Source organism: Cyprinus carpio, unplaced genomic scaffold (assembly GCF_018340385.1).
Source record: "Cyprinus carpio isolate SPL01 unplaced genomic scaffold, ASM1834038v1 S000006521, whole genome shotgun sequence".
Lineage (NCBI taxonomy): Eukaryota > Metazoa > Chordata > Actinopteri > Cypriniformes > Cyprinidae > Cyprinus > Cyprinus carpio.
In genome coordinates this window covers 194,234-215,504 of record NW_024879188.1, presented here as the reverse complement: position 1 = coordinate 215,504, position 21,271 = coordinate 194,234, and the positions used below count along the sequence as shown (strand labels likewise).

Here is a 21,271-nt window from a genome sequence, read left to right as displayed (position 1 = left end):
GTTTGCGCCGCACAGAGGTCCCGGTGAACTGTGCCAAACAGTCACCCTCATGTGAGTGTAGGGAGAGTAGGCTTGTTGTGCTGATTTCTGGATGCTGATTTGATCAGAGCAGGATGCTGTGTTTTTGGGTGTGGCTTCATCGAATCAGGGAGAGATTTAGGAAAGCTAAGGATAGTGTCTCAGTAAACACGCGTGCACTTTGCAAGGCAATTTTAAAGCCAATTATAATGCCATTTGTGTATTTGATGAAAGTTATGTAAACCACAGTTTCTACATACTGCCGGATAAGAAGACTCTCTGAAATCTTTCCACTGAAAATGTCACTAAACCTCTCGTGAGCAATATTAGCTGATATTTCGTTTCTTCTGTGTTCCTCAGATTCTTTGTGAACTTCCCTCGGCAAAGCAGGAGTACTTCAGTCAGTTCCAGGACATGGAAGATCCAGAGGAGATGGAGAAGAGCTCTCAGTTGAGGGAAAACGATGCCCGCCGTGTCAATGAACGCCATCCAAACACAGTTGTGTGGATGGAACCTTCATTGACCCAGAGAAAGTTTCATCTGTTCTGGGGTTCCTAGTGGGAAAAGCACATGCACTCAAATACAAAGTGGAGCCAATGTACTTCAAAGTAAGAAGATAAGATTAAGCTAAGGATATTTGCACACTTGCCATCAAAGTGTTAGGATTGCAGTAGCCAAATGATTAAGCATTTGGGATGCTAAAACAAGGTCAGAATTTGTTTTAATAGATGACATCTCATAAATTAAAAGAAAAATAACATAGTTTCCCCTCGTTCATCACTATGAGCAGACGTCACTCCAACACTCTTTGTCTGAGTATTCCTGAAGTTTGCCTCTGCGGGATACTGCATGTCTGCTAGTAGCCAAGATAGACCTGTAATTATTATTATTTCATGCAACTTTTTTAAATGAAATTATTTACTTATTTATTTACTTACTTACTTACACAACTATTCTACTGTTGTCGCAAAACATAAAACAAACATATTCTTTTTCAATGCTGGCAGCATTAAGGTGATGAAGGTTTCCAGGCTCTGGGAAATCTTGAATTCATTATAGCAAATTAAATAAACTTCAGAACTTGATGTCAAGTCAACTACAACTCAAATCACCTTATTTATATAGCGTTTTAACTTACAATGCAGGTTTCTGTTAAAGCAGATTTACAGTGTAAACAGAAAAAGGTGCTGTTGATAATGCATGTTTAAAGAGAACTATAGAATTGTTATTTTTTTTTTAGTTAAAGTCAGTTATGTTATTGTTGATTCATTGACTGTCATTGTTTCCAGCTTCAGTTCAGTTCTCTTCCAATAATGTGGCTGTTGCAATCAAGTCATTATACATAGTTTTGTCAGAAAATTGTGTCCCCATTCTCATTAGGAAGGATATTGTTGTTTTGAAATACATCAGTTTTAAGACAATCCTCAACTAAAATCGTACAGCACCTCTAAGGCTGCTCTAAGAACATTAAATTATGTTTTATAACAACGGTCACGTCGGGAGGAGCGCGCTCCGATAATTTAGCCTAAACCAACACCGGTGGAACGAACAATCAAGTAATCAATACCACAGTATAAAATTATCGCTGACTCTTACCTCTATCCATTGATGGTTTATCAGCATTCGGCTTGCACCTTTTGCCACATCATTATGGCAGACTTAGCAGTCCTCCCATTTTAAAAAGTCTAGGTCTATTATTGGGCATTTTCAGTTCTCCGGCCAATCTGCCGGGCCCAGGATCGCTTCTCCTCCGCCAGACACTGCCGCCGAGCTCCGTGCTACCATTGTGGCCGCCACTCTACTCACACCAGCCACACGCTCCCCCACGACACAGAGGCTTAACTTCACCCTCTACCGCCGTCACTTCCAATTTTTTCCCCGGCATCCTTTATCTTTCGGCGTGCCTACAGTTCTCCAATCGGGAGTTGACCGCATTAATCCTGAGGCAAACGACGATTAATTCCGACTCTCCGTACTCGTGAAAGGTAAACAAAGTGGATCTGTACGATCTAAGTTATTAGTCTCCCATGCAATCTGCCAAACCTCACTCCTAATCAACAACAACAGGGCGGCCCAATATATCGAGCAAAACTCGCAAAGGCCTCGAACTTGCCTCGCTCGACACCTCCAGTTGCCCCGCGGCACACCAAACCCGGCTGTCTCCTAAGCGCGGGGCTCGCAGCGGCAGGATTCCAATGAGCCTGGGCAGCACCCACGATATCTACCGCAGCAAGCCTCACTGGCAGTCCCCGCTTCGGCTCAACACTTTTACCGTGGCTCTTCCGGCCGCAGCGTTCATCATGCAGCCAGGCCTCAAGCTCTTGCGCTGTGAGGTCAGAGCGGCACAGGCCGGTGTTGTAAATACAAAGTTTTAGGTAAAAGTCGCCTAAAGAAGGTGTCGTTGGTGGCTGAAAGTTGTTAAACGACGTCGTGACACCAAGGATCTTGATATTATGTGTATTATTTTTTTAGCCACGTCGCAAACGGCGTCGAATACATTAAATTCTATGATTTTCTTAATTTCATGAGTATTTTCCTGTATTTTTAAAGTAACACTTCACTCAGATAAACGGATGGAAAAGAGATGATTGCGAGCAAAATTATTCAATACTATCTTACCTAAATGACTATCGATTATAGGCACATAAGGTTGTACCACAAAGAAAAAACATCAACCTAATTGCAACCTAATTCACATGTGACGTGAGCTCATTTTGTACTAGGCACCCTCTCTCCAAATCTATAGCCAAGGTGCACATCGGCTAGTTTGTCATATTACTTTCTCCTTCGCGTGATTAGAGGAAATGCATGTACTTTTTAAACCTAATATACCATTAAAGTTGGCAAAAAAAAAACAAAAAAACGACTGCATTGGTCTCGCTCCCACAGGAGTTTTTTTCCCTATTGTTTTCCACTGCCACTGCAGTGTCGTCCCGCTCCGCCAGGAGCCTTGGTCTGTCTTTCTCTACTAGCCACAGCAATTATGCAGTAGTTTGTGCGTGAGGGAAACCAAAGTTGATAGGTTTAGTTTAAGAAATTTAAAATCTAAAACAAACAAAATGGCTCATAAGTGGGAACACTGCAGGCTACCCGGGCATTTTAGCAATTCCCGTTCAAAACGTCAGAGAAAACCACCCTTTCCCGTGGCCGCTGCGAAGCAAAAAAAAAAAAATAAAAAAAAAAAAAACAACAAAAAAAAAAAAAAAAAACCAAAAAAAAAAAAAAAAAAAAAAAAAAAAAAAAAAAAAAAAAAAAAAAGCAAAAAAAAAAAAAGCGTGGCCCCCGCTCCTGCTCCACTCTCAGCTCTCTACTTCATTTAAAATCTCAACTATCTCTCTTTTATAGCCAACATCCACTGCCGTTCCACCAAAATGCTGTTGCCTTCGAGAGCCACCTCAATGGTTCAACAACATCTGGGCCCAAATCCTGGCAAAGTGTGGAATTAGAGCCTTCATCTAAGGTCATTACTAACAATTAATTGGGTAACAGAGTTTTCTGTGGATTATTCTGTCGATTAGTCGCGGAAAATTTAATTTATTTTGATGTGTAAAAAAAAAAACTAAAAACAATAGCCGTTTTAAATTACCTAAAAAATTTACACAATATAATAGTAAGGAGGGCTGTGGTGACTTTGTTAAATGAAGTATGAAAAGCAATTACTGATACATGAGTCTATTGAACAACTTATCTTAATTATATAAACACTATAATGTAACATTTCACATTATATCAAAAGCCTTCAAAGGGACCAATGTTTTCCACCAAATTGTTGTACACGCACATCTTAATATTGATAAATTCTTTACGAGCAGAAATGACTACAGCCAATCATAAAATCCTCGAACGTGGACATCAAAATGTTGCCAATTTTTTCACTACCGAGCTATTCCAATGAAAATAATCTGTTCAGCTTGCCCCATAGGCGGCCCAAAGTAATAAGAAAGGGGGGGGGCGGCTTCTTTGGGGGGGGGGGGGCTTCATGAAAGCCCTTTCGAAGCCCCGCATTCTCAGTTTTGCATTAGCCCATTGAAGTGGCTTACTCTGAGAAATTCTGGCGACAAGAAAACATCCCAATCGATTCCGCCAGCTCCATATAAATTCACCACTTCCAAGCATAATCACCTCGATTGCCTCTTAATGAATCCCTCTCTCAACCATAGAACCAATGATCTTTCAACCAATATAATAAATCAACTAAATAAAATAAATGGGGTCTTAGCACTGGTTGGCAAAAAGTCGACATCACCTCAGCTTCTTTCAAGGCTATGCCCATGCATGCAGATTCAGTGGCATTATTTGGGGTAAAACTGAACACAGGAAAGTCTACTTTTACTACTCGTAACCGCTTAACTCTTTATAAGGCAACGCCGCACCAAGATATTTTCTTGAACGTCGTTATATCGGAAGCATTTTTCAGATTTCGCCTAAAAACCATAAAATTAACGCAAGAAAAGTAATCCTCATTAGCTATCCACCCTTTAGACATGATGCCCAAATTGCTCTGAGACTGTGAAACTTCCCGCGTCAGGTGCTGCCAAGAGTGTTTCCCAACAAAAACAAATGTTTCTCTTTCAAATACCGGCAACGGCTCACCCATCTGATTGCAGCAAGTCATTGGAATTCATCATCAGATGCCACAAGAGCTCCTGGTCAAGCAAACCTTGCCATTTTCCGTCCAACTATTTTTTTTCTGGCGAGGTTTACCCATCTATGGATGCCGCAAGTATCTAATAACTCCCGTCAGATGCCTGCAATAGTTTCAAGGTTGAGGGAATGTTTTCTTTCAACTAACGGCGTTGGCTTACCCTCTGTGCAGACGAGCATTGAGCTCCAACCGGACTGACGGCGAGAGCCTCCCGGCCACACAACTTTACCTTTTCCATTGTTACGGCCAGCGAGGATTACCCTTCGATGGCAGTGTGTGTCCATCGGATGTCGGCGAGAGCCTCCAGGATAGACAACCTACTTTTCCGTAACTATGGTCGCCAAGCTGACCTATACAAGATATTAAAATATCGAGCCCTCCATGGGAGGCCAGCGAGAGCCTCCGTTTCCATTCTACGATCGGCGAACGTACCCAGCCGATACCGGGAAGCATTAAGTCCTGGCCGAACACCGGCGAGAGCACTTCACAAATAAAACAACCTAAAACTTTACACTGCTCATGGTCGGAGAGACTTACCTCTGGGTGTAGCCAAGTATTAAACTCCTACTAGATGCCGCCAAAAGCCTCACGGCTAGATAACCTTACCTTTTCTATTTCGTGCGTCCGTGGAGGCTTAACCTCTTCGATGCCAGGAGCTTGGGCTCCCATCGATTGTAGGTGAGAGCCCGCACGTCTACTCTACATTGCGAGTTCCGCCTCTTTAGCCCCGGAGAGGTCTCCCAAATTCGATGCACTGGAGTGGGTGAGCTGCCCATAGGATGTTGGTGAGCGCCTCCTGGTTAGCCAACCTTACCTTTTCCATCTTTCGGCCAGTGAGGCTGACCCATTCCGATGCATGGAGTTGGGAGATCCCATCGGATGTAGGTGAGAGCCTAATGGCTAGACAACCTTTTCCCGTCATTCCGCCAGATGAGGAATACCCGTTGAGGGCGGGAGACTTGAGGGCCTAGTCGGCCGTCGGGCAAGTCCATCTTGGCTAGACAACCTTACCCTTTTCCATCCTTCGGCCAGTGATGCTTTACACCTGCGATCCGTGGGTCTCCCATGGGATGCTGGCGAGAGGGCCTCATGGCCGACAACCGGTACATTTCAATGTTTTTCGGGAGCCAAACCGATCTACCCAAAATGCACAACCCACCGATGACGCGAGTATCAAGCCCCCACCATAGGGCACACGGCCAAAAGCCTACCGGCACGGACACACAGTCCACCTTTTACATCCTATGGTCTTCGAGGCTCTAACCGTCCTATGATGTGAGTCGCGAACTCCCATAAGACGCTCGACGAGAAAGTCTCACAGCACAAACAAAACTTACACTTTTTCCATTCTAGCTGACCTTTAGCCTCTCCGGGGCGTACCAGGCCGATACAGTTGATTGTACCTCTTTCCGTCTTACATCCCGGAGAGGACTTACCCCGTTCGATGCGTGTGCTCCCTTCGGACTTCGGCAACAGCCTCCCGGTTAGACATCCTGACCTTTTCCATTTCTATGGTCAGCGATCTTACCCGTTCGCTGTGTGTGTTACATTCGGACGCTGGCGAGAGCCTCGCTGGCCAAGCAACCGATTTACCTTTCCATTCTACGTTTGGTGAGGACCTTAACCGTTAGATGCGTGTGCTCCCTTAGGACGTCGGTAAGGAGTCTCCCAGGCACACACAACCTACCTTTTCCATTTGATGGTAGGTTGAAGGGCTTAAAACTTCCGACACTGAGTCCTCGACCCTCTCGCCAAACCCGGCCTAATACACCTCTCCGATATCCTTCACATCTTTTAACCACGCGCTGGCGAGGGCTTACACGTTTCGAATCGTTCAGTATGAACCCCATCGGATGCCGCGAGAGCCCCTCACCAGTCGGGTTTTCATTTGCACTTCCTCCCCGTCGGCGAGGCCTTACCTGCTATGATGTGTGCGCTCCCTTCAGACATCTGCCGAAAGGTTCTCACAGGGGGTTTTATCTTTGTGCCTGCAAGCGAGTCTCATCCATCCGATGCCGTGAGGATTGATCTCCGTCGGATGTTGCTAGAGCATCCTTGTCAGTCAGCCCAAAGCTTTGTATCTGCAAAAATGAGAGGACCCAGACGTCGTTGTCCTGAGGCGTTAATCTCCAGTAAGAGGCTTCATGGCGCACCTCTCTTCAGCCATTGCCCTTTGCCCCACTAAATGCATGGGCTTGCCAGCCTAGGACAGACGGCGCCCCAAAACCCATGCAGTCCGGTCCAGCAGCCGCTAGGGCCTAATCTTCCAACACTTAAGTCGCTCTCACCGGGAGTACGTAGGATCTTCCGGCCTGCCAACCAGCTGACTTCTCAGGAAAATAAAAATTAGCCCCCGCCAGTACTTACAATGCTATTTTTGGGGGGGCATTCTTAATCTGGTGGCTGTCCTTTGTCCATTTGCTTTTTGGGAGGTACTCTAGGTTCAGGGCCATTCCCGAGCTCGGAGCCCTTCCCCGTGGACACACACCAAATCCATTCCCATACCTCAGCTAATAATATGTAAGCGGAACTACTGAAAAGGATCTTTGTGGAGCAGTATGGGCTGTTAGAATCCTGGAGAGATTTCTTTTCCCCGCCTCTAAAGAAAGGTTTACCTTTTTTCAACCCAGGGGAATCACGCTTAGGCCGGATAAATTAGTTCGGATAGGATATAGAGTCATAGATCCTTTATTACAAAATTACATACCACCAGCATTGTTAAGCAATCTCCAATCATGCCCCCCCTATTCTTTTCCGGCAACTCACTTTGCCATGTCCAGCATCCATTCATCCGTTGGCCCTGGAGGACTGAACCCTCCTGCTTTGGCAAAGGGAGAATCTTGTTACTAATACTCCTCAAATAAAGGGAATAGAGTTATAAATAAATAATCAAACTCATACCTTTCAAAGATTTTACCATACACGAGGGGAGAAAATGAAAGCCTATACTCACTACGAGGAAAAAATTATATACTTTTGTTCTTAATCCTAAGGAGATACTGCTCAAGGAAAGCTTTCAGATGGCAATTACCAGCGGGCCTGGAATATCTCCTAAACCCTGATCTGTTTTAAAAAAGAGATACTGTGCCTCCAAACTGAATAAAATCTATGGTCTACCTCATATGTACTAGAAACAGTTGTTAAAAACTCATTATACATTTTATGAATTTTTGGGGACAAAGAAGCCGGTAAATGGCTTACAGCTTTTACAGGCTCGTCCAATCAAATAATTTGAAAACTTTCTGTTATATTCCTTCTTACAAGATATTAACAACAGCTTTGTCCACTACTATTTTTTTTTTTTTTTACTGCTTTGTATGCCTCAGAATATCCTAATGATTCAGTAATTCTAGACTCTTTTTTTTTACTTCTCAACAAAAGCCTGCACCATTTAACCACACTTTTACCATGTTTGATCATTAATTCTAACCGCACCACACAAATTCTAACCTTGGCAAACCACATACCCAACGGTAAGAAATCTAACAGACACCATTAACCCAGCGCAAATTCACTAGTTACTAAATCTCCAGGTACGCCATGACTTCCCTCCCATAATATTAATACTTAAGAAGTCTGCCACCATATACTCAGGCCCCCGTCCTTACTGTCCAACCACTCACAACAATCTTCAAAATCTCAACTCTTCCCATACCGCAAAAGATAAAAAGGATCCACACATCCTTTGTGAGTCCTTCGCAAGGCCGCCCCACTTCTCAACTCCTTCAAACAGTACTGCTGCATTAACCTTCAAATATCTATGCTACAGTCCTTGCAATGTGTATAAACAGAACCCTAAATTACTTCCAACTATAATGTCTACTGATCCACACATGCGGGGATTATACGTGGACGCAATCCTCCTTCATAATTTATACACACAACACCTCCCTTATAATGCTAAAAAAAAAAAAAAAAAAAAAAAAAATGTACACTAACACTTCACTCGCGTATCCGCGCACATTTCTGAATTTTCTCGCTCGATAGTCTGAAAAAGGCGTTCGATAGGGTAGAGTTGGCGTGTATAACTCTTTAAAACTCTTTCTCTGTTAACACTATCATTCAAGCATTTTGGTTTTTCAGACATATTTACTTTCCTTAGATTTAGTTGTCTAACTGGCATTCTCCATCTAGCCCTCTGTGTGCATGATGAAATATTATTCCTCTGAGAATTTCCGCTTGTGCATAGATACAGACCCCCCCCCCCCTTCCGTTTAAAGTTTGACTGCCCCTCCCCCACGGGAACCCTTTGTTATTTTTGCAATTTTTGATTGACATCCCCGCACTCCCCGGAAACCAGCGTCCCATCTTCGCCTGAATGCAGTCCGCCCACCCAACGTTGGCCGCCGTCGCGGTAGGTCAATGCCCCTCGTCCTCGATTAGTCTGGTGTGCAATGGGTCTGATTGACAACCCTTGGCTGCCGCACTCACTCAGTCTGCGCTAAAAAACTTCCCTAAGGTACGTGCACTGCTTGACTCCTTCCAGGTGGATGACGGCATAAGACGTCTCAGTTATATGCGAGCGACGCGTTTGCTATAGCGTTCATCTCAACGCTGATTTATCATACCCCACCCATATGATTTGCAAATTCTCATAAAAGAAGATATTGGGACAAGTAAAATGCCATAAGAACGTGAAATATCTTCACCCACTCTAGTCCATCAGGACATTATAGCTTCTCTCCCGATACTGAAAGTTGCTAGGGTACAGAGTAGTATAACTCTTTAACACTCATAAGTATTTGCTTCTTCAGAAGCTTTCATTTCTTACACTTAGTCGTCAAATGCTTCTCCAGTGTCCGCTATTGTGCATGAATATTTACTCTAGATATGTCCCTGTGCAGAGGATTGTTTTAACACGCAAAACTCTCCGTCTCCCCCTTGTTGCAATCTTGATCAGTCACTTCACTGCACAGCCGTCCAGTCTGGTAGCGTTAACCTATCACTGTGGTAACATGATCCAGTTCTATAGCCGCCATTATATGCATCTGGCGTTTGCTTTGCACGTTTATAACCTTCATTTATCAGTACCCTCGACACTACCGCCTTCTTATAAGAGTTTAGGGAAATAAAATGCATAAAGTGAATTCTTCCCCAGTCAAAATCACCTATATGCATGGATATTACTCATATATTCATTAGACTGGTTGTAATAGTATCTCACGCCTACGGATGTACAAGTCACATAATCTATTACATACTTCATTAATATGAATTTCCCTGCTTGTAAAGAGTCGATCTACAGATAAATTTTGAAGCAGCATTAGAGTTATCCTTCTCATTAGCAGGTCTACTATTAGCCTGGGAAGGCGACACGAACAGAGTTCGCGCTCGAGCTATGTCGACGCTAAGTTCACAGTGGTCCCATTTTTACAAAGATCAAAACAAAAAAAAATATATATATTATATATATATATATATATATATATATATATATATATATATATATTTTTTTATTAGAATTAGACAACAAGTTCTTCTTTACTATGGGAAAATAATACCCCTATAATAAGAAAGTCCTTTTACAAAGATCAAAACATCTTTGCGGGATGGCATTTGCCAATTTTTTATTTTATTACTGGGCAAGTAATATTCAAGTATATAGTGGGTGTCACAGTCTAGACCCACATAATATTCCCACTGTGGAGTGTCAATACGGTACACACATTATTGTTATAAATTGTCCATCTTAGATCCGTAGTCTGCACTTACAACAATTACATATTTCCATCTAAAAACAAAAATCCAGGTGAGCCTAAATGATTTCACCAAACAACAAACTTTCCCTGAGAGCAACATCCTTGTTGATCCTGAAAACACCAACACTTCCAATCCAACTATCCGAACCAGCACTGAGATATAACCTTATTCAGAAAATATGTGGGGTTTTAGGCTTCCACATCCGGGTTTAGGTGCTTCTACTACCTCTTGTCTATATCAGCTAGCATCTTCCCACGGATGTTAGGGAATAAAATCTTGGGTACAGCGTGCAGTTAGGTTTACGGGTAGAGATTGGGTTAAAATCTATATATTTTGGACAATAACTGTTGATCCCAGGATCCCTCAAAGATGTTAGATCCAGGAACAACGGTTCGTTACTTGGCAAAATCATGTGACGACACAAACTCCAGTAGTATTGCACACTATAAAAATTTTGGTCCACAATTTGGGAAACATTTCCCGGTCCTGCAGGCAGCCTCTATTCTGAGTCCTTTAGTTTCCAACTGTCTATTTCTTCCATCATATGTGGAATCTGCATTCTGTGCTTGGGAAGTGAACGGGATTACGTTTTCTGAAAGATTTATTCTGTATTAATATCTTTTGCTCCTTTCAAGAACTTGAAAGTCGTTTTGCCTTTGCTTAGAACCTATTTTTTTTTACAGGTTTTTCAAAATCAGTTTTATAAAGAAAGTTTTTAGTTATTTTCAAACCAGTGGCACCCCACCCCCTTCCTCACCCATTGAAATGTTACTTGATCTAAGAACCAAAACAGTAAGGGGCTTATTTCATCTATATACTCTATTATATCTCTATAGACCCCAAAATTTAGATCAGGTACTAGAGCGGCCTGGCAGGAGTGAATTGGGGTCCATAGAAGTTCCAGAGAAGGGAGGTGGGCTGGATATCCCTGGCAAGGTGAACTCTTCCTCTCCTTGTGCTCAGGTATGGACGCGTCGGTGTCCAATTCAAGATACCCTTCATAGACTTCTATTTTACTAACTCAATACTAACGTTTGTGTAGCTATTGACGCTTTTTGAACTTCAACGTAACATTCAGCCTGCATGTATAGCCTCGTTCGCATTTCCTCCCTTCTGCATACCTTGTACTAGCTATGCTCCATATTTATCTGGTGTGTTGTCCCGTTGATTGGAAGAATCTCCTGAAAAGACAATGTTTTTGAGACTCATGATGACTCTTATATGGAATTCATATTAATCCTAACCCTTTACTAGCTAATCCTTTGGAAAACTAAGACTTAAGGTCAAGAAACGTTGGAATGATAATAGAAACTGTTATTTGCCTTTACTTTCACTTTTGATAGCTAGGTGTAGAATGCTTATCACAGTGGAAAAGGCCCGATCCGCTCCCAAATACAGTAAATGTCGATTAATGAGAATAAATGAATTACATCCAATCTTGAACCAGATAAAATTAGACAATGAAGAGGCTTCAAAGTGTAAAGTCTTGGATTTTAAAACATGGTCCCCCTCCCTTTCCTAAATTTAGCCGCAGTTTCCACCGCAATTACCCGGAACATGAGTTGTACCAGTGAACCTTGTCACGCACGAGAACCACCCTCCCCCCCCCCTCCCTTTTCCAGCCCACGCACCTTTGCTTTCTGCATCATCCACTGCGGTGTCGTAACAGCTCGTACCGGGTCCACGTTTAGGCAAATAGTCCTGATGATTCGGTCTGCGCCACGTTATGCTGCAATACAAAGTACTCTCAGTTTGGACTTGCAATCCTCTGTAGTGTCGGGTGGATTTTGCCTCCTTGTGTCATTGTGCACTTTTGACCCGGCTCGGAGTGTGATGATCCGTTGTATGAACCACTTACCGGCACAAATCGGTGGTACTTCCTAATCAAGCGCTACTCTGACTAACATCAGCATCAGCTCGCCATTGGCTACTGCAATTTTTCCTATAATGTATTGTTTTAACAATCAAACCGAAATAGGATATGCAAATTGCCACTGTCCCATCCTGTCGCGTTCTTCATTCTGACATATAATAGCGGAACTACATAACTTGCTTACGGTCGTGAAAGTGTGTATAGAGACAGCACATCTACACTGAACGTGCATATATTATATCTCAATTTAGACCCTATAGCCTTTTTATTTTCACTTTTAACATAGCATACTTTGAATACGACCAAAGATTACCTGATTAGATTTACGTCAAATCGAATTACATATGTTATGTGGTACCGAACTGCAAGATGCACATATAAGCCAGCGCGCCATATCAGAAGGCACTGGCCGCTGTGGGTACAAATTTGATGCTCTAGTCTGAAGACTATTGAAGCACAAATACTGAGCTCCCGCACCTACAATCGCACTGGAGCTGGCTGACCCGCGAGCAGTCCCAAATCTTGGTGAACAACCTTTGTAAAAATCGCGAGTGTTGTCTTTATAAATAAACAACAGATTTTGATTTTTTAAACAACTTACCTATTACTTGCCTGTAAAATACTTTTAAAATTGCATTTTCATGAACACTAATAACACCGTATATATTTTGAACAATGCAACTCTGAAGTACAATTTGGTAGGTATGAAATCCACAGTGCTGCATGAACTCAACCAATCGCAATGTTTAGGCGTTCCCAAGTACCTCGCCCTTCCGAAAGTTCCCGGAACTTTGCAAAAGTACTACCGTTGCCAGCATCGGGACTTTCTGAGTGCATCATTTTTTACATGGAACCTTTATTTAGTTCCCTGGTATCCTGCGGAGTGGAAATCCATCCGTGTGAGTACCTATCCCAAAGGTCCCTACGTTGCCCTGCGCATAAAGTTCCAGCGGGTGGAAACTCGGCTTCTACGAATACTTTAGAATTATACTAAACGTGTCTGAACTGTTGAAATCACCCACCCGGTCCCTGACCCCTTCATTATTGTTATTATGATGTTGTAAACAGTTCCTGTGAAGTGTATCTATTTAATCAATAATTTATTATTTATTATGTTTTTTTTCTGTCCGCTTTGACTTATGATTTATGATTCTTTGTATGCGCTACACTAGTTGTTTCCAACTTTTTTCTGCTCTTTCTCTTTATATACTGGTAGATTAACGTGTAAAAGTTCTCAGTACTTTGGCAATGAATCACTATGGGTCTTTCATATGGATAAGTGTCTGTGGTTATTTGCATGTACGTTTGTGTCTGTAACGATCACCGTATAAGATTGTGTAAGTTAACTTTGCTATATGTATAATATGTTTGTGTGATGTTGGGGTGTTTAATGGAGAAGGAACTGGTAGATGACAGGATGTATGAGAGGTTAAAAAAAAATACACAATATGATATATATATATCGATATAATATATATATATAGTTTTTGTTGGTACATGTATTGTGAATGTACATGTTAATCATTGATCACAAACTTAATAAATAGAGAATATAAATAAATAAAAATTGTGCCCCCAAACTAAGCAAGCCACAGGCGACATGGGCAAGCAACCAAACTGCCATTGGGTAACAGAAATGGAGAAAATCGGCTCATTCAGCTGGCCAGTGGGTTGACTTCCTGCTTGCCACACAAGATAGCTCTGAGCAGGTAGGACCCTGTGTCTTGGTTATCGTGGTCGTTGTATGTTCGATAGCTGAACAAGGTCATTGGCTGGGGGATCTGTTACCTAGATCTGCTTGGTTACGGTTGTTACACCTTTTATATACAGAACGAAAGAAGACTGAATCAATATGTTAGTCCTATAGTTATGCCAATGCTCTTCACAATGTTAGCATGTAACCACTTGTGCGGTGCTAGATAGTACAGTGTTCCGGGTCCCCGTGTGACCTTTACATGTATAGTTCACGCCCTAACTCAAAATCCTTCTTCAAAATGTTTTATGATATTATGGTGGCAAATGATGACTATTGCTTGTTATTTCTTATTTATGCCAAGGTTAAAGAGATTTAAACTGCGACAGTGTGGTTGTCGGCCTCCTCAGAAATGCTATGATCCTATTGTTTCACCTGTCATTCTGAGAGCGCGACTAATGGGAAAAGGATCTGCTGGCCACTCATGTTTATTTTGATATATCCTAGGCTATCATCCACATAGGCCAAACAGATGATGAAGGATGGACATAAGGAATTCCAAGTTTTGTGTGACACCCAACTTTGGATCACAAACTCCTTAATTAAAGCATACCTCCTACTTGAAACAGCCTTTGATCGGTATGGAGGCACTTTCAGGAACACCCAATGACGCTGTGACATACTCCGTTCAAAAATACATTGTGCAACGCCTTACAGTGTTCTTTTTTGGTCGTACTCATAGGGTAGCCAATTCACATACTATTGATTTAAAATATCCTTGGGGAACAAGGACAATATTGTAGTTATGGCTGCCTGATGGTGACACAGGAAGCCTTGGTAATGTCAACACCGGCACCTTTTCAAAAGGGCAACCGGGTATGAATAATTCGCCATGGGAGGCTACACTATGATGGTACTCGGCATTAGCATCTAGAGCTTGTCATGTGGACACAACACTGAGTCTTGGGCATGTAGTTTCTCCTTCATGTCTCTTAGCCAGGTATGGGGCGTCTCTGTAGGGAATGCTCTCGTGCTACTTGCAATTGTCTTACTTGTATTGAACCATATGGTGACCTTAACCTGGTATGTTCAATGTTAAAAACTGTAAACACCTGGGGGACAGCTTTTGCGTTTGCGGAATGGACTTATCTGGAACAGAGTTAGTGACTTCGTTGGGATGATTGACGTTACAAGGCACAACGGTTACGATGGTGACCATCAGCGTGTATGCGGGCATAAGTCACTCTATGCGACCTCATGCTCTGCTAACCAGATCTCTGCCCCAGTTTTCTTACGGACATCATCAAGCTGGGAGGTCGCCCCTTGCCATCCTTCCAACCTACTCCCTCACTTGTCCTCAGGGTGACAGTGGTCCTTTTGGCACTGTGCAATAGTGACTTGAAAAGCTCCGAATGAAACGGTCGATGACAGACTGAACTCAGTAAGAAGCGGCGTCTGACCTTAATCAAGATTTTCCTAGACATGCGATTCTGCCCCTGACATTGTGGAGGTGATTATACGTGGAGGCTGATGTCAGTAGTATCCACTGTGTGCGAACGACATGGGCCATTTCTGGACTAGTGAGTTTGCCATTTGTGTGCCTTGCACCATGTCTGTGTTTTGATCCAACCCAATGTAGTACACATCAAGCTCCATTATGCCCAACGTGTGCCCCTACGTCCTGTTGGATCTTGATCGATATTGCATTTTCTTTACACCTAACCAGGGTTTATGATCTGTACAACAATCCCCAAAGGCTTAGTGAGGCCCTTGGCATGACCTTAAATACAATAGGTGGAAATCACCTTGTAATTAAGCAAGTATTCTCTCGCCATATGGCTCAGGAAATCATCAATGTTGAATCTGCACGTATCCACCTTGACAGTTCTAGAGTGCTCAACAAGTGGGCGCTGGCACATCCACACATGTAAGTGCATGGGCATTTCTGAGATAGTCAATTCAAAGTTAAAATGTCTATCATCGATACATACATCTTGTATTATCCATCTTTTTTATAGGACAAGTATTCCACTGGGCTGTAGGGCCACAGTGAGCTACAACTAGCCTCACATTAATTCACGCAACCCCTCACGAACTTTTGCTGTACTCGGATTTATTGCGAGTTCCTTTCGTAGGACAGAGATGTGCGGTATGCTCTCTGATGCATAACGAACGTATGGGGATGGGTTCGTGTGCGTATCTTTTTTGGTCCTAGTTGGATTTTATCTAATTCAAATGGCCTATAGAACGTCAATGAACTCCAGTGATCCTCCATTTTCAACATTCAGCAGAGCCTGTTACGAGCACCAGCTAAATATTTCGTTCAACTGTCAAACTTCGTATCTGGAATACCTTAAAAACCCGGCGGTTTTTACTTGTGTATCTCACGGCACATGAGCAATAAGAGGACAGATACAGAAAAATTCTATCTAAGTGCTGGTACGAGAGACCATGGTGGATTCGCAAGAACACATTGATTTCAAAAAGGCAATGGACCTGAGGAACTTGAGAAAAAGATAAAGTTTTTCATTCTTAACATCAAACGTACCAGTAAACTGTTGTTTAAGTGAAGCACCAGTGTGTTGTGGAAAAAAGTCTTCACCAAACAGAAGGGCCTCCTGTATCCTATAGTTTCGTACACCAACATGTTTCATACCGCCACTGAATTATGTGTGACCCCAGATGTAATGTGAGAGGGTGTGATGAGCCTAAAGTGCCTTATGTTATCCAAGCTCATTGGGTGTGCCAACCGGGGAACCTTTCCGTAAGGGGCCATTGTTTCAGTCGCAGGTGATCGCGCTGATGTAATACCGCCTAATGAGCGAAGCCGACAACCCGCACCATGGTCAAGGAAAACACTGACTTGGTCCTCAATGTATTTTGTTATCTTATGGTGGTCCATGCCTGATGAGTCCTCAGATCGTCCTCACATGTGTGTGGGTTGCTGTGGTGATGGGCCGCTGACAGGTATAACTGAAAGAGTGGCCCTCATCCTCCATCCTCGCCAGTCAGTTCACAACCGCTGATTTTCAGTGAAGTACCTGATATACTGCTCACGCACTCCTGCGTTTGATGTGTGCGGTCAAGTTCCTCACCCTGTCGGATACCTATTCTCTAAAAGTATGAGGGCTCACTGCTGCAGTTGATACGTTAATGAAATTGAGAGCAAGTAATATTGACAAATAATGACTCAATCCTTATACATCTCTGTCCAAGTTGAAGGTGATCCTCTGACGATAGCGTGAAGCGACATATCAGAGATGAAGGACAGTAACTTGTGTAAACTGGAGACTTAGGCTGCATCAGCAATAGTAACAGCCGACTTAATTTGTCTAACTTTAAGATGGGGGTCATTTGAGCTGCAAGCATAGTGTGGCGGACTTTCTTTTTTGTGAGGCCTGTTTTACACCGATGGTGGGTGGAGGGTGTAGCCGTGTGTGGCAGAGGAAAAAGGCTACAGGAGCTGCGGAATGTGGCCCTCCCTGCACACCGACGCTAGTTTTTAAACACAATACTTCAAGGTGTAGCAATCACCAAACGTCCTAGCAGCTTAGTGTTGTGTGCAAATTGGGGTCGTTGCAGGTTTTCAGTGCCAGCTATACATGTCACAGATCACAAAATTTCACCTTATGTATGGCGATTTCTCCATAATCTCGAAAAAGCTTGGTGAACAAAGCCGGTCAATTCAGGCACCATATTACTTCCAATGGCTTGTTATTCAAACGGGCTTGCCCTCCCGCTAAGATTTTTTCTGGTCGACTATTAGTCATGATTTGACGCATTAGTCTACTAATCACACTTCGTTTATGAATAACCATTAATCATTATGAGGCTTTAATGCATACCTAGCCGTATACGCACTCAAGTATCAATGCACAACGACTTGCCACAGTGCACCGAGCAGAAAGTAATGATTACGAATGTTTCAGGACAAAAACCAGTAAGTAGACTGATTAAACTTTTTAATATCTTTTGGAATAATCTGTGCGCTGTCCCCGAATTAAGTTCGACTATTCGTTTAGTCAACACAGAAGAGGATTGGTTCGCTTAGTCAGAAAAAAAAAACACTTTGGACCAGGCAGATCATGCAGTTCCAGACTGGACAGATCATTACTGGATAGTTTTATGCTATAACACGATACATCGACGAGCAGGACCTCCAAAAGGGCTTAACTCACCTCGCAATCGACGCTTCATTCAAATACGGTGTTATCATCTGAAATAGGTTAAGTATTATTATGCTTTAACATCGCTGCTCACACTCTACCATGCTTAACGAGCAATTGTGCGCTGTTTCTCAGGTGTCGGTTTACTACTGAGGAGTGGTGAAGCTATGAACAGCAGCAAGCTCACTGGTAGGACAGCACTAGAGGGCGCACGTGGTGCGCCATCAACAGTGGTCTCTTAAAATATATCCCTCATTTTTGTTCATACAGTTTTTTTAAGAGTAGATACAGCTTTTCAAATCTGTTAAATGCTCTACGTTCTATAATTGTGTTCACTCACAATACTGCGCTTTTGTCAAATAATGAAAGCAAACTGATTGCTTTCGCCGTCTCGGTCTGTTGTACTTTGAACGAAAACTCTGTGTCGATTCTTTGCCAGACATTAAAAATATATCTATCGAGTAAAAGTTATTTTTTCAAATCAACCAATTCAAATGGAAACAATTCTCGAATTATGTAACCATTATGGAAACCTGCATACAGTGCGCGGCCACTATGGGAGTGTGGGCAGTATCTTGACAGAAAGGAAGGAAACTTGTTCTTTTTTTTCCGCACTTCCTGCCAACATCATATTACCTTAGTCCTTAGCAAAAACAGCAGAAATAGAACCACAATGATATTGAAACACTTCACCACTAGTTTGCTTCTCTTTTGGTATAATAAATTCTTTAACTTACCTTGCAGATCCACATTTAATCAATTCAGAAAATGCAGCATGTTGACCAAAAAAGCCAGTTCGCAGTTCTGAAATCCACTGGGGATCATGTAATCTCAGGATAGTCCTTATGTTTCTCTGAGGAGGAACAATTTCACTGCATTCAAACCCAAAAAAAAAAAAAAAAAAAAAAACACACAGTACATTACCTCTTGAAATCCACGTCACAGTGCTGTCTGTGATTGAGAGCATTTGTGAGTATAAAATTGTCAATTTCCAGCACACTGGTTTCATGATGTGGTGTAAGTTCAACTTTATAATACAGTGAAACATCGAAAAAATTCTGGAAAACAGTCATCAGCTTACATTCTCAGATCCCAACATGGCTGGAGCTCCATCCGTGTTTTTATTGCTATGGTTATTTTTTCATAACTGTCGATTTGCTTTCAAAACAACAGTCATCAGTGCTTCTTTCAGATCGATGCCATGGATTCTGTCTTTCAGCTGCACAAACTCAAGCAGCTCTTCCTTAATTGTGCAGTCTTCTTACGCCAAACTGTACAAAAAATACAGTATATTTGTACAGTTTGTGTAAAACAAATAATAATTAATTAATTCTCCCCAGGCCCCCCCTCCCCCCAAAATAAATAATTCTCAAACATCTCTCCTAATTAAAGAAATTCAGCATTCTCAACCATCAAGCCAGGGTGTCCAGACATCCTATTACTTCGGACATTCTTACAAAATGCAAATCCACAGTCTCCTCCGCTTTCAGTGTACCGGATTACTTCCATACCACTCGTGACTCGTACTTGACACCATGTTTATATTGCCTATTATTTTGTTTAATGAGATGCTCAGAATTCACAATAACCTCCAGATTCAACCCCTAAACTCCATCCAACCATCTCTGATATATCTGTGATGTACGAAACTATTTTTTACTTTATTAAACAAAGTAAGACTGACAAAGAAAGAAAAGGTCTCTTTATCTACAATTTCAACCTCCCTTCTCCATTTCACCCATATCAGGCTTTTTTTTTCTTACTTACAATTGAGGAGCTCACAATCTAAATCCCCTTTCGACCCTCTATTTTTCGATGACTCTAACCACCCCATTACACATTTTTTTGGTCCCAAAAATACCTAAAACTAATCCTTGCTCAGGCTTCTGCAGAAAATTTCCACACACTCCCCTTTGCATTGGGGGCAGCAGTCACAGCAACTCAAAAGGGCCTCACACAACAGCAGATACAAGCCCTTTGGTCCATGGTCCCATCAGTACGCCTTTGTAAAAGCGTTATATCCAGGTCTAATCATTTCCACATAAAGGAAGCCGCATCTAACCGCTGATCAGCTAAAAAAAAAAAAAAAAAAACCTCTGGTCTGTCGTTTCGAATCACATTGCTTATTTGGCAGTTGAGTGAGCTGCGCGCTCCTTCACCATAACATTATGATCCCTCCGTCCATTGCCATCACATTGCGTTGCTCATTCGGCAGTGGATGGGGCTCCCCCTTCCAAACAGTGAGCCTCTGCCTCCCTTGTGTGGCAGTGTGAGCCGTCCATCTGCATTTTTGAATCGCATCGCTGGAAAATTTTCGGTGGGGAGGTCCCTCTCCGTACTCCAATGAAGTGAGCTTGCAGCTCTCTATCACAGGTCGCAGTGTGAGCACTCCATCCATTGCATCCAGTCACATTGTCTTATTCGGCGGCAGTGGTCGTGGCTCTCGCTTCCAATCCATTGACCACCGCTCCCTTCGGTCCGCAGTGGAAGCCTTCATCTGTCATTTTTTTCGAATCGCATTGCTTATTCAGCTTCAAGAGGACTCTCCCCTGCCCGAACAATGAGCCGCAGCTCCTGTCGGATGCACGGGAGCCCCCACTCGATGTCTTGCTTTGTGGCCCTCCATTCAGAGCACGTAGGGCTTGCCTGTTAGTCGCTTGTGAACTGGCAGATCCCATCAAGGGCTGCCCCCGGGCCTCCCGGTCATCCTTCTAACCCGTCTCTTTTCACGGCACTCATATTTTTGGGGGTTTACTAACAAAATTTATGCTCGGCTGCTGTTTTCCCCCCCCCCCCTTCATGCCTATTTTGGCTTCTTTTCTCGGGAGTTCTCTGAGTTGGGCTTCCAAGTTCGGTGCTTCTGCATTAGAAGCAGGTCAAATATGCTGCCAAATAAAGCTTGTTTAGTTAATCATCTTGCCTAGCAATATATATATATATATATATATATATATATAATATATATAGATATATATATATATATATATATATTCTATATATATAATACACACCACATGCCACGTTACCTCCGGTCCGACGACAGTTTTTCTGGCATCCCTCCTCCTCCCCGATTCCTCACTCTTAAAAAACTTTTTTCATCCCTACTAGGGATGGGGGGTTTTTTCTGGGTTGGGCTAGATTTCCAAGTTCGGAAGCCCTCCCTCAGGACAGCAGGA

At 42.7% G+C, this 21,271-nt stretch overlaps 1 pseudogene; it reads left to right on the top strand.

Annotated features, from left to right (window-relative positions):
- Positions 1–21,271, top strand: part of LOC122143863 — an 80,472-nt pseudogene that overhangs the window by 27,976 nt on the left and 31,225 nt on the right.